Source organism: Ambystoma mexicanum, chromosome 2p, assembly GCF_040938575.1.
Source record: "Ambystoma mexicanum isolate Mex_15411 chromosome 2p, UKY_AmexF1_1, whole genome shotgun sequence".
NCBI lineage: Eukaryota > Metazoa > Chordata > Amphibia > Caudata > Ambystomatidae > Ambystoma > Ambystoma mexicanum.
The window spans coordinates 701,513,411-701,531,607 of NC_090923.1; positions in this window are offsets into that span (position 1 = coordinate 701,513,411).

Genomic DNA, 18,197 nt, shown 5'->3' on the forward strand with positions numbered 1-18,197 from the left:
CCAGTCTTCTGGACGATCGAGTATCCTCCGCCATTAACCGGAAGATCGCAGGGTTTCCTGTGGAGAGCGGCCGATAGAAATAAACTTGCAAGAAGAACCTAGATGGTGGGCAGATCCTCCTTTGACAAAATCCCTGCCCGGTTTCCATGGGCTGACCCCTATCCTCGGTGGTGATTGCCACAGCTGCACCTGCAGCTTCCGCCACATGGTGGCCTGTGCCAGCAGATGACATTGTCTGTGGGGTCAGATGTGCGCTGGGGATGATTGCAGCAGCAGCATCTCCCTGAGGCGCTGGGGGTGGTGGCATGTCTGTCCCAGCAAGTTGCTGGAGATCCTGCCCCGGTGGTACAGCCAGGCCATGTCCCCCTCAGCATTCACCTTGGCCTCCCTGGACTCCCTGGACTCCCTGGCCACCCCAGCCACGTGCCCCACCACGCCCAGCTTTGGGAGGTCACCCAGCTTTGCCACCCTTCCCTTTTAGTGTCCTCCCAACCATGGAACAGATGGTATGTAGCCAATGGGAGGTGCACACAACAATTGTCCTGGGCAATTGGGTGAAGGGGGTGGGGTACGTGATGTTAGATGCACCCCTGTGATCCTGCAAGGCTGTCTGTGACCCCTGGTGATAAAAGACGGGTCACGCAATGCTTAGGCACCCCAACTAAAATGATAATAAACGTGCACGCAACCCGTGCACGCAACCCGTGCACGCAACCCCCGGTAGCCCATGTGCGTGGAATAAACCTCCTGCAGTACGCTGTGGCACCCAGGGACTCAAACAATACATACGCGTGGAACACACGGGCTACTCTGACCTCGAAAATGGGTGCGCGACACACAGGGACAACCACAGTGGGAAAAATAAGCATGCGTGACTCACCATCTGCCTTGCGTGTAAAAGAAAAACACACATGCAGGCAACTCCCCCACCAAAACAAGAAGTACAAACTTTAAGTGCTGTGAAGTAATCGCGTGTGAACCCACAAGAAGAAGAAACACACGCGGTAGGTCTCCAAGAAAAGCATGTACAATGAACTGCTTACCTGCGCGGACCTTTAACCCCTGGCGAAGTCAATGCCTGCACATGTCACATCCCGTACGCACTTACGCGCTAAAGGCCTTTCTTAGAATTACACGCTCATGTGCTGTTTTTTCACATGCGGACTCACTCTGCATGAAGCTTGCCACGCGACAACACATGAAAGACCACGCTCCTGCTTACCTGCCCCCCATAGGCCTGAGCAGCCTCCAAAGAGCCATCTGCTGCTGCCAGCCTGCCTGCTGCCAACGTACCCTGCTATTTGGTGCCTGCATAGAAGTCATTGCCAGGGATCCTGTTCCTGAGACCACCTCTGCTGACCCAGAAGACTCCCAACTGGTGTACCATTCCTCACAGCCCATCCCCAGGGCCCAGTTGCCCACCCACACCTGCCTTGGGGGTTGCCATGTCAAACCAAAAACCATCCAGAGCCAGTGGCAATCCCCCGGCAGACAGGCAGAGGGCTGTCAGCTTCACTACATATGAAGTTGGCATCCTGATGAAGCAAGCCCCGGGGCATTATGATGCCCTCTGCTCAACAACATCATGCCTCGACAAGGAAGGACGGAGGAGGATCTGGTTGGACATCATGGATGCCATCAACGCGGAGGGGGTGGCATACCACGACTATAAACATGTCCTGAAGTGCTGGGAGGACTTCAGTTCCAGGACCCACAGCAAGGCCTGGCACCTCGTTCAAGCTTGTGGAGAAGTGGGTGCGCTGGGCCCAGTTGACCAACGTTCAGATGCGGGTCCTGGAGAGCACACGCCCAGCGCTTCACTACCAGGTCCTCGAGTTGCAGACCCGTCAGGAGTCAAGTGGCAAGTGTCCATGTGTACTTGTCCAGCATAGTGCATGTTGAGGTGGGTCAGGTGTGTGCACCTTGGACATATGTCTGACATGCCCCATGTATGGATGTTTGTGTGCAGGGACATGGCAGTGAAGCATGTGAGTCTGATCAAGCATGTGCAATGACAATGGTGTGTGTGTTGCTGTGCATGATGTGCACCTGCATGTGACGACGCACACATGATTGTATGCGTGTGTCTGTGCCTGGCCATGTCTGTTGTGTGAATCATGGATGCTGATTTCACCCTCATGGACATGCATGGTGTACATGTGCGTGTTACTGAGTGGTGAGTGTGTGACTGGGAAAGGTCATGGATGCATGACACATGCACATCTCGATGCATGCATTGACGGTTGTGGCCCAGCTGTCCATAATTGCACTGTGATGGGAGGTGAACACGGATGGATGCATGACTGTGTGGTGGTGTATGTGCATGTGTGTTGCAAGGACCCATGTGTTGTGGAAGGTGATGATGGCTATGACATATACGACAGTGCCACTCATGTGCATTTGCTTTGTTTCTAGCAGACTTACTTTCAGTACCTTGATGCTTGTGTTCGATGTCGCCCTTTCCACAGCGGAAGAAGAGGGCGGAGACAACGCTGTGGAGCAGAGCGGCAGGGATGTCTCCACCAGCTAGAGACGCAAGGTCCAGTCACCCTCCCAGGTTATGGCATCTTCTGGGAGCAAGGGGACTGTTGCTGCATCCGCCACTACGGCCGCAGCTGCCAAGGGGTGGCCCAAGAGGCCAAGGTTGGGAGTGGGCTCCACGGCAGCTGAAGGGGCAGGTGAGCTCCCACAGGGGCAGGACAATGTGGAAGATGGTGCAGAGGCATCCAGGTTGGTGGTGGGTGAGGAGGAACAGGAGGCCACATTAGATCCAGACATAGGACCTGGTGGGGGTGATTCCACTGGTGCAAGTGATGCAGTCCAGGGGCAGGGGCAGGAGGCAGCGCAGGTCACTGCTGGGGTGCCTGTGCCTGATCCTGTCCCTGAAACTGAGTCTACATCACTGTGCACTGGCGCGGATGCCTCAGTCCAGGCCCGTCCGCAGGTAGAGGATGTGTCCACGTCAACTGACCTTCTTCTACCTGCGGATGAGGCAATCCGTGACAAGGTCGAGCCCATCCTAGTCGGTGTCACGATGCGCAAACGCGTGATTCGTGATGATGTGCGTGATTCCAGGAAGGACAATGCACATCATCACAAACAGCTGTGTGCCATCTTGAACTGGCTACGACTGCTCATTGTCGCAGGGTTCCTCCATGTGCTGGCATCTATTGCGAGCCTCTCCTCTGCACCCACTATGCATGAGTCGTCCTCCATGCCGTCTTTCGGACCAGATGCCACCAGGGCACCCTGTGGACCTGCTTCATCCACCGCAGCCAGGCTGGTGGAGATCACATCCCTGCCACAGTCGGGATTCAGAGGTGCAGCAGAGGTGGTCACCCACGCAACAGGATCCCTGGCAATGGAGGATGTGGAGGCAACTTCCAGCGGGGCACGTCCACGACAGACCCGGGGGTCATCATCATCACAGAGCCAGTTGTGGTGGCACAGGCAGATGACATCCAAGGCAGCAGCCCCGGGCTCGAAGTAGGAGGTGTCCGGACTTGGGGCATACAACATCAAGGGGGCAGGCATCGGCCAAGGGCAGAAGGACCCTGGACTAGGTGTGTCTTCCGTGTGGCAGCGGATGGGCCAGCAAATGGATGGAGAGCAGCGACGGGCAGAGAGGGCACGGCTCACCATGGTCAGGGCAAAGAACTCCATGGGGCGGGCATTGAGGCGGGTACAGTTTCTCTAGGAGACTTGCAGGGAATCGGTGGAGAGCATGTCAGTGTCCCTGCGAGCCCTCAAGGACACAGCCCAGTCCCGGCTCCGGGACATAGAGTCGGAGTTCAATGATGCTCTGGCCAAGACTCTTGGGGAGAAAGGTGAGACGTAGGACTAGCCCGCCACCATTGTAAATAGTTTACTAGGCTTAGGTTTCCTTTACTTTTATTTTTATTTTGGAGTCGATGGACATCGTTCCACTTTTTGTACATAGTTTTATTTTTGTAGGATTTTTACTAGGTTTCATTTGGTTTTGGGATCATGGACCCTAAGAAATGTCATTGTAAATAGTTGTGGAACTGTGGACTTTATTTGTTTATGTTTTTAACACCCATGATGGAATCTTTTTTTATTTTTTTTATTTATCCTTTGAATTCTGATTTTTGTTTTCTGACATGGACCACTTTTAATCACATTTTTTTTTTAATTTGCATTTCAGTTCATTTCACATTCATATATTTTTCCTTGTCATGGTTGTTTTATGTTTAGGAGGTTTCTGTTTATTAATACATTTTCATCAGTTCACATATTTGTGTTGTCTGCTCTCATTAGTTTGGTTCATGTGTCAGTCGTCATTGCCTCAGTCATGTGTCACTGGTGTGTGGCCATGTTGGCCATGTCTTTGGGTGCATGTATGTGTGCTTCTGTGAATGACATGCCATGGGGCCTGTACTGGGAAGTGGGCACAATGGATGGGTGTGGAGTTGCACTGTGGGGGGAGGGCGTGGGGTGGGATTTGGGTGGACATTTGCTACATGCATGTATGTTGTGGCAATGTTGGCTGGGTGGACATGAGTCGGAGACTTCTGGCAGGTCCCCGTCACTGGTAGGGGGACATGAGTCGGGGCCTGCTGGCAGGTGCCCATCACTGTTGGGGGACATGAGTTTGGGCTCGCAGGTGCATGGTGCCATGTGGGCTGCCTGTGGGGCATGGTCAGGGGTGATGGGCTGCCTGCGGGGCATGGCCAGGGGTGATGGGGTTCCCCTGTGTTGTGGGCTACCTAAGGCATGATCAGGGGTGATGGGCTGTCTGCGGGACATGGTCTGGGGTAATGCGGTTTCCCCTGTGTTGTGGGCTGCCTGCAGGCATGGTTAGGGGTGATGGGCTGCCTATGGGGCATGATCAGGGTTGATGGGGGGTCCCCTGTGTTGTGGTCTGCCTGTGGGGCATGGTCAGGGGTGATGGGCTGCCTGTGGGGCATGGTCAGGGGTGACAGGGGTCCCCTGTGTTGTGGGCTGCCTGCGGGTCATGGTCATTGGTGTAGGGGGATCCCCTGAGGTGTGGGCTGCCTGCGGGACATGGTCACGGGTGATGGGCTGCCTGCGGGGCATGGTAAGGGGTGATGGGGTGTCCCCTGCATTGTGGGCTGCCTGCAAGGCATGGTCAGGGGTGATGGGCTGCCTGTGGGCATGGTCAGGGGTGATGGGGTCCCCTGCGTTGTGGACTGCCTGCGGGGCATGGTCAGAGACATAGGGGGGTCCTCTGTGGTGTGGGCTGCCTGCGGGGCATGGTCAGGGTTGTAGGGGGGTCCCTTGTGGTGTGGGCTGCTGGCGGGGCATGGTCACGGGTGATGGGCTGTCTTTTGGGGCATGAGGAGGGGGGGACCACCCGGCAGGGCCCACAATCCTGTGAAAAGCGCACTTACGTACCCCGGAATACATGTATCCCACTCGCACCAGCCTAATCGCGTGAAATGTGCACTCACGTACCCTGGAATACACCTACCCCATTTGCGCCAGCCAAATCGCATGAAAAGCTCACTCACGTACCCCTTGATTCACACACCAGCGTGGGGAGGAGCAACATGCACTCCCTGCAGGCAGCCCACACCACAGGGGACCAACCTACACCACTGACCATGCCCCGCAGGCAGCCCATCACCCGTGACCATGCCCTGCAGGCAGCCCACACCACAAGGGACCACCCAACACCCCTGAACATGCCCCACAGGCAGCCCATCACCCCTGACCATGCCCCGCAGGCAGCCCACACCACAAGGGACCACCCAACACCCCGGAACATGCCCCACAGGCAGCCTATCACCCCTGACCATGCCCCTGTAGGCAGCCCACACCACAGGGGACAGCCCAGTACCCCTGAACATGCCCCCCAGGTAGCCCATCCAACCTGACCATGCCTCGCAGGCAGCCCATCACCCCGACCATGCCTCACAGGCATCACACACCACAGGGGACCACCCAACACCCCTGACCATGCCCTGCAGGCAGCCCATCACCCCTGACCATGCCCCATAGGCAGCCCACCCCACAGGAGGGACTTTTTCCATGCGATTTGCCTGGCGCAGACGGGGTACGCATATTGCAGGGGGTGCGCGTGGAGATGTTCATGCAATTTGGCTGCCCGTGCATGGTACGCATATTCATGGGGTTACAGCAGGCCTTTTTCAGTTGATTTTGAAGGTGCAAGTGGGGTATGCATATTGAAGGAGCTGCAGAGTAGATTATCACACTTGTTTGGCTGGCGCGAGCGGGGTACGCATATAGAAGGGGGTGAGTGTGGAGATTTTCATGACTTTTCGATGCCGCGAGCGGGGACGCGTAGTTTTTTTTGCGATTACAGTGTAGGGGGCCTTTAAACTGGTCTAGGGTTAGCGCTGCCTTTTACAACGTATTGGGGATTTCTATGACTTTTCCTGGCACAAGGGCATTCTTGGGGACGTAACTAGCGCTGCTGGATGTTCGCTGTGCCACGACTGCAAATGGCTTGGGAAATCCATGAATACGCTCTGTGCCTAAATGCTGTTTGGTGCACACGGCTGGTGCACGCTGGTGCACGCTCCATCTCTGCACTGGCCACACGCGTGCTTCTTCTGTGCTGAATTCTATGAATGACCCGCTTAATGAAAAAACGTAACATGACGATTTCATTCACTGATCAAGGCTTAGTGTGCTCCACTCCAGGGATACACTATTTAAATGTGAGAGAATTTATACTGCCATTTACAGGGCAAGTGGCTCTGCGAGGCATAACAGTAGATCCAGAGAGTTTTCTGTATGGAGAGAGCATTCTATTGACATGGCTAACTAGCATAGTGGGAACAATTGTGAAGATACCTGACGAGTTCTTGTTTAGACTGGGAATTCCTATGGACGGTGAGGGAGGACAGACTATCCCTATAGAATTAGAAGCAGCCATAGTACAAAAGATAATGGCAATGCCTGAAGGAGTAGAAAATGAGGGCAGACCATGGAGGACAGTGATATCTCTGGGGGAAGGGTACAGATTGACTGACAACACTGCTGATGACATGTTCAGAGAAGACCAAACAGACAATAAAGTGGTGTTCTTTATGAACATTGCATACTGGATAAGAATAGAGAAAAGGGAAGTTCCACAGCGAATGGCGATAATGCAGCAACATCCAGCATTTTATTCAGGAAGACATGGAGAAGGTGCTGAGTGTCCTTTGGACCACAGGCCCTTATGATTTATTGAAGGGAATAGGGGAGGTTAAAATAAAGCTTAAGCCAGGAGCGATTTTACCTTGAGCAAAGCAGTACCCCATGTCTCGAGAAGCTGATAAGGGTGTATTCCAGACCATCTCAGCACTGATGAATCAGGGAATTCTGGTGCCATCGAAATCGCTGTATAATACCATGGTGTATCCAATCAAAAAATCTAAAGAAGGGTCATTGAGATTTATCCAAGATATGAAACCAATTAACCCGATTGTATATGCAGAGTTTCCTTTAGTTCCTAACCTGGCGATGATACTGTGCAGTATCCTGGTGGAAGCTCGATATTTCACGGTGATTGATTTGTAAAATGTGTTATTCTCAATCCCGTTGCACAAGGACTCACAAGACTTGGCGTCATTTACGTTTCACCCAACCTGGCTGAAACATACTTGTTTGCCCCAGGGGTACTGTGAGTCCCCATTAATCTTTAATAGAGTCCTACAGATGAATTTAAGCGATATTGATCTTAAGAGTACAGTGATACAATACGTAGATGACATTTTTATTTGTAGCTCCACAGAAGATGAATGCAGACAAGATTCTGTTCATTTGATGACTATTCTAGCAGACAAGGGATATAAGGTAGACAAGGAGAAACTGCAATATTGTTAAGAAGAGGTGTTATACGTACGTCAATTGATTTCACAGGAAGGAAAGAAAGTGATGCCTGAAAGAGCCGAGGCGATTATGAAAATGCCAAATCCAAACACAGTGAAGCAGATGCAAAGGTTCTTGGGGTTATGCAACTATGTCAGAGCCTGGGTGTTTGATTATAGTACGTATACAAGTCCACTTTTGAAAGTTTTAAAGAAAGCATAGGTGGAAAATGTAAAATAGAATGGACTTGCGAAATGGAGGAATGGTTTGAGGAACTGAAAAAAACAATGTGTACAGCTCCTGGTTTGAAAATTCCCAATTATGCTGAGGAATTGTGTTTGATTTTGCACACAAATGGGACAGTCATGACAGCAGTGCTTACACAGAGAACTGCATTGGGGTATAAACCTTTACTATATTAAAGTGGGACTTTAGACCCAGTTATGAAATTACACTTCCCTTGTGAACAGTCATTGGCAGCTGCCGCATTCGCAATTGAGAAGTCTTCAAGTATTGTTATGGGCTGCTCTATGACTCTCTTCATGGAGCATGCTCTGTTTGCCATTTCAGAGAAACCCAAGGCTACATTGACATCCCAAAGAGCTTCAGCATATGAGGTAATGATTTCGTACCCAACATTTAAAATGGTGAATCGTGCCACGTTTATTGCTGAACCAATAGAAGAAGGCGATAATGTGCATAACTGTGCTAATTATGTTGAATTTTATGATGATATACCCCATGTGAAGGAGAATACTTGAGCCGGAGGGGAGATACTCTTTATTGATGGTTCTTTGAAAATTGATCAGACTAGTAGGGAAAGGCATTCAGGCACAGCAGTAGTGAGACAAAATGGAACATTTTAAGTTGTAGCTAGTGCAAGGCTACCGTCTCATTTTTAAGCAAAAGCGGCAGAATTGGTAGCACTAATTTTTGCGCTTGAGAAACACGAAGGACAGTTAGTGACAGTGTACAGTGACTCCTGCTATGTAATGTCAACCATACAAGCAGGATTAGCATGTTGGAAAAGGAGGGCTTACCTCCCTGCACACGGCTCACCAGAGCAGCATGTATCCTTATTGGATAGGCTTATCAAGGAACTACAACTCCCAGTTGCCATATAGGTCGTTAAATACAAAGCATACACTAAGCCAACAGATTTTATCTCTTGTGGGAACAAAGCCTCAGACAAAGAAGCCAAGAGGGTTGCATATTCCCCAGATATTTTGAGTTTTGATACTGAGAATGTTAAAGAAAAAGTAGTTACAACCATGTTAGTGCAAGAGGGGTTTAATACATTATTGATAACCCAACTAATGGAGATTCAAGGAAATGTACCACAGGAAAAGCAGGAATTATGAAAGCAAATGGGGTGATCTTCATCCTCCACAGAAGATTTATGGCAACAAGATAGCACTGGAAAGCCGGCAATGCCAATACTGTTATTGAAGGTAGCTCTTGAACAGCTGCATTACCCTCTGCATGTAACATGGGAAAGTCTTGCTGCTACAATTGCGGAAGACTGGTTCATTCCAAATTTGTTGTAACAAGTTGCATTATTTATGGTGAACTGCATTGTGTGTCAAAGGTTTACTGCTGGGCATACAATGAGGATAATTAGAGGGATGATACCTTGACCGAATGGCTCATTTCAGAATTTACATATCGAATATGTCGATTTGCTGCAGGTGTGTAATGGATATAGGTATCTATTAGTGGTGGTGTGTCCCTTTTCCAGGTGGATCAAGGCAGGTCCGTGTACACACCCTGATGCCACTTGTTCATCAAAGTTTTTAATCTGCAAAGTCTTCCCGAGAAGGGATGTGTGTGTGAAGTGCTAAGATCCGACAACGGGCCACATTTTGTTAATGAGCTATTTGAACAGATAGGGCTTCTATTGAACATTAAACATATGTTTTCTTCTGCTTATCTCCCACAAGCAAATGGGATATGTGAGAGACTCAACAGTCTCCTTAAAGAAAGGATTGCCAAGATTAAAATGACTTTGACATGAGATGGCAATATTGCCTACCCCTAGCTTTATATGCCCTCCAGAATCAACCAGAATCAGACCATCACCTCACCCTTCATGAACTAGTGACAAGCCGGTATATGAGAATACCCCTTAAACCTCCATCTAGGAGTAGAATTGATGCCCAGAGTTTAGCTATAACTTTAGGTGATGAAATGCATGATTATTTGACATATATGACCTCTAGCATCTCTCTCATTTCTGATCAAGTCAAGCGCATGGGTGGTTGGTCTCAGAACACAGAAGAAGACAATTCAATAATCAACTCAAAACAATTATCATCGGCACCTAAGTTATATGTTGGAGGCCTAGTCCTAATCAAGAATTTTACTAGAAGGTGGCATAAGCCACATTTTAGTGGTCCCTTTTGTATTGAGAATCTTACTTCTTTAGCTGTGAAAGTCCAATGGAGACAAGCTTGGCTTGAATTAGGGGGATGTAAACGCCTACAAAGGTGATAACCCGCCCTCCAACCATTGCCAATTCAGAAGCAAGACAAGAAGAAGCATTTAAGCATGTGCAAACCTGATCAATGACAAAGAAGAACGACAATAAAGCAACTACCAGTGGATAATACAGATTTATCTTGGACTGAAACTCAAATGGAGACTCCTTTTAGATATTTTAGTAGTGAGTGAAAAAACTTGAGGTGAATTTCAGTAGGCCATAAATGAATTTTGGAAATACACATTGAAGCATTAGAGTTATGCCAAAACATCAGTTCTTGATTCGAAATTGGAAACAGAATCAGTATCCAGATTCATTTAGTGGAGAATATCTGTTTTAAACAGTTAATCATATAGTGCTTACCAACAGTGACATTCATCGACTTCTGCTTGCTGTCTTTGTGTTTATTCTCCAAGCTTAGCCTGCTCTTGTGAGAAGAAACTTTGATGTTCACACTTTCTTACAGGATACTAAAAATGGCCCGGTCATAAGAAGGCTTCTCATCGCAATAATTGAGCAGATTTTGCACTTACAAGTATAAAAAGAAAATCGATGGGATTGTATCAAAGATGAGAAAGTAGAAGCCGGCATGATCCTAGAGAATTAACTAGTGCAACAAGTACCATGATGAAGTTAGAAGTGGATGCCTATGTTTTTGTGCATAATATATGCCTGTATGATTAATGATTACTCTCTTTGTCGTTCTGTTCCTCATTTTTCACAGTCTCTATATCATATTAGTACTTCCACTGAGGCGGAGGTCCCTTTGGTTCTTCCTACAATGGACACTTCTTTTGATATAGTTAATGAATGGTACAAGGCTTCTAAAATACACAGAAGAGATGCAGACAAAGATAATGTGGGGATAAATAACTATCTAGATGAGAGTTGCTAAATCTGCTCTCTCATACCCTATGCAATGAATACAGTGAGAACTTTAATTGCCAGAGAAATTCCAGTGCTAGATGCCTAGGCCATCTTGTAGCATATATGACCGGAGGACAATTTCACGGCAGTTGGGCCCCTTTGCAATGGAGATCAAACTGGTTGTTTCCATTCCAGGATTTTATATCAAGATTACACAGATGGAAAGGGAACCTGGATGGCAGAGCAAGATGCTTATGTATCCTGCAGCAGGACAGGAAGAGGTAGTCATTGAAGACATGAAGAGAATGGATTGCCTGATGTAACAGAAACAGCTGGATCGCCTGGATGTTGGGAACAAACTAAAATCTTAGTCTATGGATGAGTGAAGTCCAAGAAGGGATGGGAAGGAGGACTGATGTCCTGTGCAGCTCATCTACTGCAGTCAGAGTATGTACAAGAGGTGCAGAGAGTGAACAATGGATGTTTGAAGTCATGGGCTAAATATGCTAAACTACTGACATGGGTAGAAGATGAATCAGGTCACATGACTGTGATCCTGTTGACTAATGCGATATTGTGCTTCAGAAGATATGGAAAGAAGCATGTGGGAGACAACAAGGACTGCAAAACTAGAGTTGATATTTCTGGGATGGGTGCAGCGACAGACGTCCTGATGGATCCATATTGGGCTTGTGGGTCTAGGGTCTATATGAAGCTGCCCAATGATTGGGGTGGAATGTGCTCCTTGGTGCTTATTCATGTTCCAGCATTACTGATTCCTCAGAGCGACCTGAACATTGGAGAATTTCCCAAAAGTAGATGCCCATTTCAGAAAGAGACGATTGGTTGAATTTCTCAATCAAACCAAGCCAAATCAATAGAAACATTTGATATTATTCCTTATGAACACAGGTTGTTCAGCAAGACTGCTTCAATCTTCACAACTATCTTGATGTCTGGGATCCAAACGATGGCCAATGCAAAGTGGTTACAGATCACGAGGTGGGAGCTCCTGCAGACAATCAATACCACGATAAAGGGATTCAATGCTATCAAAGAAGAGCTGAGGGCCATACAACTAATGACCCTGCTGAACAGATATGTCCTTGACATGATCACAGCAGTAATGGAAGGAGGAGTTTGCACCAAAATCAGGCTGTCATGTTGCACATTCATACCTTCTCATGATGATGCGAATGGGACCTTTACAGAGGCCATAATGTTGTTAACAAACCTGCATTAAAAAATATGGAAGATGAGACTGAGGATATTGCAGATGACAGTTGGTTTGCCTTCATATTATCATGGATTATGCAGGGGTTAGCAAACATATTTGAGATCCTTGCAGCGATATTGGTCATGGTGATGTTTGGATTCTGTGTGATCAGGATAATAATTGCACAATGTAAGAAGACAGCAAAGAAGGCAGTAGGAATAAAAATCACGGTTGATATCGAATCAGGGTTTGGACCCAAGGAATTTACAGATAAAGATGTCAGAAAATAATTAGAGGCTAGCATTGTAGCACCCGAGAGAACAAAGCTCCTGTATCCCAAGAATTACAAGAAGAACATGGGATGATGGGTTTACTGTAAATCAAATGGACAGTGTAACTACATAACCTGGAGTGTGGATGAACATGTTAAATCAGCAGGCACCTGAGGTTATGAAGATCTGGCCTACTTCAAAAGAAAATATCAAGATGTGGAAACCATTGAAGAGGTTGTCGATGACTTGACCGGAGGTGGGAATGTAGAGGAGCAGCTGCATGCCTCTGCAGGAAATTCTGCTCCCTACTTTCTATATTGTAATAAGGACACTGCACCATTTTTGACACCAGCAGTTTTGCCAATTCTGCAGCGAGTATTTGAGAAAAGGTATCCTCTAAGAAAACCCTATCGAATGTATCTCCGAAGAGACAACAATCTGAGGGAGGAACTCCCTGAAGAAATATGAAAAAGAGTGAAAATCTGGCTGAAGAGAATGTATGGATCTTGCGGAAACTGATGATGAATTAAAAATCGAGTCAACTTTAATATGCAGAAAAGAAGATTACACACATGCGAAGTGCTATAGAAATATGACCATTCAATGATTGTACAGATGCTGAAGCACAAGTAGACTAAGTGATCATAGAAGCTGGCTATATGTGGTGAATAGACTGCAGGTGAAGCCGCCATTATATAGAAGCTGGACATCAGTGTCATACATTTTAGTAAGACGAAAACCATGAAGAAGAAAGGCTGAGAATTCTGTTGCAGCACAAATAAGCTGAAATCCTGGAAAAGCCATGCAGGGCTGTCTGGCCTAGCATCAAAATAGAAGTAGCCAAGGTCAGTTATCTATTCTTGAAAGCAATGAACGTTAGAAGGGTGAATCATCCCTTATCGAAGGGCAAAGAAATAACACTAAGAGTGCCAAATTTTATCTATTTAAGACATTTAAATGCTGCATAATATGCCAGAATCATAAGCTTACCGGCACCGTTGTTTCCGTAGCGGCATATTACTGTTCTGCATGTCTGAGCTGCTGTGCCCTACAGGTCAGGAACTGCCGGGTACAGTGGCAACGGTATGCTGACCATCACGGAAACACCAGCACCGTTAACAACAGTGCTGTTGCTTCTATGTTCCCCATTCCCATAGCTTACTATGGGAATGGGGAATTACAATTTACTGGTGCCTGACTTTCCATACCACCAGGGTTGTAATCCCCGGTGCTACTGGCAAGTCAGATGCCAGGAGATATTTACGGGTCTGGTGGCAACCCGCCGGTAGTACCAGCACAGTTATTGACGGACCCATAATGAGGTCCATGGTCTCTTGTCACCTGAGCTGAGGATGGAAATAGAGTTGGAGTTGAGCTTGGAGTCCTAGAGCAACAATAGTGAAAGCCCCAAACTGCCATATATTCCCACAGACAAGCATACTTTGCAAGGCCAAGTTCAAAGACAATCTGCATGGCAGAAGGCATGGGTGATGAGGGATGTTGGGCTAATTGGGTGGGAAGTAAAGTCAAGTCTACCTCCAGGCTCCTGGGTATGATGTTACGTGCTGCTAAATGAACAGAATGTTCCATACATGGCACGAGCATGCCAACCAATTGTAGAGGGCCATATAACGAAGGGCCTTATAATTTGAATGCCATTGATATACTGTGTACTTAACAGTGCTGAAGATTACATGTTTTTAGAGGTAGGCATAAGTTGTCCACCTGACAGTAGGTAGCCAATCACAATCACAGCCCTTATAGAAAGTATACTTGGATGTTCCCCGTGAACGTATCACAATCTTTCATAGGTTTTTCTTATTTGCCATATAGTATGACATCACTGTTGACATATTTTTTTGGCATATAAGGATGTTTTTGTGTGAAATTTGTGAAGAACTGAATGAACGTCCATTGATGTCCGTTGTAACAGCCCAGCTTCATATAATTGTTAATAAAACAGCAACCTTTGCCATCTTCCTGAGTTGGTTAGATTATTTGGACTCAGAGTTATTCTGCAAGCCCCGTTCATTACATGCACGACGCTAAAGAACCATAAGTTCATAAAGGTGCACTGTGCAGCCAAAGTTGCTGCTCTAGAGACATCTGGAAGAGGGATTCCCCTGGTCTCTGCCCATGAGCCTGCCACTTCACTAGTGGATCTTCCTTGAATCAGAGGGGTTAGTTAAGAATGCTGAAGAGAGATAATCACACATTTGTCCTTTCCAAATATCATTTAGTATTACATTTCCAGAATAACGCAACACTGTTCAAGGAAATGAGACCTGCCCTCTGAATAACCAACATATGCATCATAATTTCTTCCTCCGAAGAGTGAGCTGAAAAAAAACCAGGAGGCAAATTTCCTGATTGAAGTGACAGACAAATAACACTATGGACAAGTATGGTGGGCCAGTGCAGAGAATACAATTATATGGGAACAGCTATAAATAAAGTGGCAAGTACATATGGGGCCATAACTCGCCTAGTCGATGAGCTGATTTTACGTTAATCAAGAATGTGATGTTTCTGACAGGAATTTCAAGGAGACACCCTGAAAAGCCACATGGACAAGTGAGAGATTGTTGAACGGGACATCATGTTGTGCCTCCTTTGTTTTATATATATATATATTGGTCTAAGCCCAGTCATTGCAAGGTTCTGACCTTAGATCGATTAAGCCGCCATTAAAGGTTCAGCCACCATTTTGATTCTTGCTCCAAAGTCACCCTGTGTTCTAAAATGGTGGACAGTGTTCTTCTGTTTGTAACATGGACGTCTTGACCTCTGCATGCAAGTTAATGCCTAAACTGCCCGTAGGCCAAATGTTAGGGTCATGTAATGAGACCTTGTCCTTCGTTGATCTTTAGATCGAGGATTACCTGTGCCAACGTAACTGATCCGCGAGTATATATTAAGCACAATGTTGTATAAATACTAAACGTGAACACTTGTTGAACTGCATTGTATTAAAATATTTACTAAGGCTTATGTTAGATCCGAGAATATACTGTTGCTATTGAGATTTGGTGAAAATGTAAACTGAAGGTGATTCATATGCATATAGCTGGGCGAGTCAGAGGTGAACTCGGCACAAACCCTAGATTGGGAATTATTAACGTACAGAGGGGCTGGACATCATATTACAAAACTGTATAAAAGAGCGAATAGTCTGGTGTACAGGCCCACCCACTTCTCACATCGAACAGACTGGTATTCGTTGTGATGTACTGAGGGCCAGATAGCTATCTGATACTTTGTTCCTTTGAAAACTGTTCAGTTACTTTGAATTAAGGTCTGTGTATCTTTGTAAACCCGCGTTCGATGTATTTCCTTGTGTGGTACTCAGCCTTGATGTTTCTTTTTGCTTGATTGATTGATGCCAACTCGTTGAAGGTTGAAACGGCTATCAGACCGGGATAGAACAGTGTAAAAGGGGGCCACTTTCTTGGATGAGAAGCGACACCCCAGCAGCGCTGCAGGGCCCAATCCCTGGACGGTGAGCATGTGTTCCGAGTCGGCATCTTGACGAGGTCCATATATCGATGCTGGCAGATTTGCCAAAATCACCAAACACGAGGTAACCTTTGTTAGAAAATTTTGAAATCCGATCGGACCTTGTTAGGATTTGATCAGGTGAGTCGTGACCCGATTCTTAAGTATCCTGATAATTTGTTTTGGCGTATTGTTCTTGCAAGTACAATTATTGACCAGGTAACACCAGGAATCTGATATGCCTGGGAAATTGTCTGCCTGCTTCAGGGCATTATTCTGCAAGGGAAGACAATCTTTGGAATTTGGCCAACCGGCACCAATGGGGGTTCCGCCTGCGTGTACTATGTACTGTAAGCACGGCATTGGTAGTATAGTATCTAATGATATTTGGCACAAACTAGACATGCTTCCGAACTTCAGTGGCCAATCAATGGTAGTTTTGAAATCCCTCGTATTGAATACTTAGAATCTATATTATTGAAGAAAAAGGCTAGACCTGCAGCATTTGACGTATTACAGAATTGGAAGAAAGAAGCTTTGCAGCAGCTTAAAAGAGGAGAAAAGCATGTGCAACGTCATATGACAAATGCCGTAAAAGCGTTGTTGTATGACCAAAATAAACAGTGTGAGTCAGCTAGGAATATGGATAGGGCTTTCTCACTTGGTATCCAGAAAATCTATCCTTCTAAAGACTTTCATGTTTCTGATGAACTTATCGATAAATTGTTAAATGAACGAAGGCCTAGTGCCACTGCGCCACCTTCGTATGTTCCTCTCCCTGCTGCTTTGTGTCTTCCTGCAGTTATTCTGCCTCCCATAGTTCCTCCTGCTCCTCCTATTGTTCCTCCTGCTGTTCCTCTTCCTCCAGTTGTTCCTACTCTTGTTGTTGCTCCTCCACCTGTTCCTCCACCTTTTTGACTGCTGTGCCAGTAATAGCACCGCCGTTCCTTGATGTTCAAAATTTGCCTACTCTCCCTCTTCCAAGTTGTTTGACACCGCTTGTAGTTGATCGGGGAGCGGGATCGAGGGTTGTTACTCATAATACTGTGTCGCCAGAGAAAAAAACGTGAGTTAACTGCGTTGGCTAAGCATTGTATGGAGAAGGGTGAACAAGCTAGTGTTTTTTCCACACTTTCTAATATAGACAATTTTTCTGAGTAAAATGTTTTTATTGAAGGATTAGGAATTCATTTATGTGTAATGTGGACCAGGCTAAATAATATAGATCTCCCACAAGGGTTGAGGGATCTGAAAACTTTAGCGTTTTCTAGAGATACTGCGGAGAAAGTGCAAGAGCATGTTGAGAGGATTCTTGAGTATAGAAGGGAGCTGGAAAGGTTACGGTATGATGATGAAGATTGTGGTAGTTTGGAGGTTATGTTCGTGTAGAAACGGTTCATTCCTTGTCGTAAATCAATAACTGAGGAAACACGAATTTGTACGAAAGATTCGATTAGATGGATCTCAGACACGTTGATAACTCCCATTGACACGTATAGTCAGTATACGCCGGAAATGCAGAGGAAAGTGAGACAGGTAATGGTAGAGTACCTACAGGATGAGTGTGTAAAAAGACAGGTTTGTTGTTCCGCAGAGTTATTGAGTATTTATAAGAGAGCTTTTTCGTTTGACACTTCTTTGGCTGCTGCCTACTTCTCAGTTGCCTATGAGAGAGGTTCCTTCGACATTTGTACCAAAAGTGGAGATTCCCGCTGATGCTGCAGCAGGTATAGTTGCTAGAGAAATTCCTGCACATTATGTGTCACAGTTTGTTCACGTCCCGTTCTCAAGACAGGAAGTGAACACCATTAAACAATCTATTCCCGACATTAGGAAAAATCCAACGGGGTTCTACAAAGAAATAGAGTCTGTCTTGCAATCATCGGTATTCACCTTAAGTGACATCGATTTGTTATTTCCGTACTCCTGCCTGTCGACTTGAGGAAAAAGATTAGAACTGTAGATGATGTACCAGGGTTAGGAGATACATGGACTAACATGATTAGACTCAATGGAGAAGGGCCAGATGGTGAAAGACCGCCTCAGGTAATACTAACTTTACCTG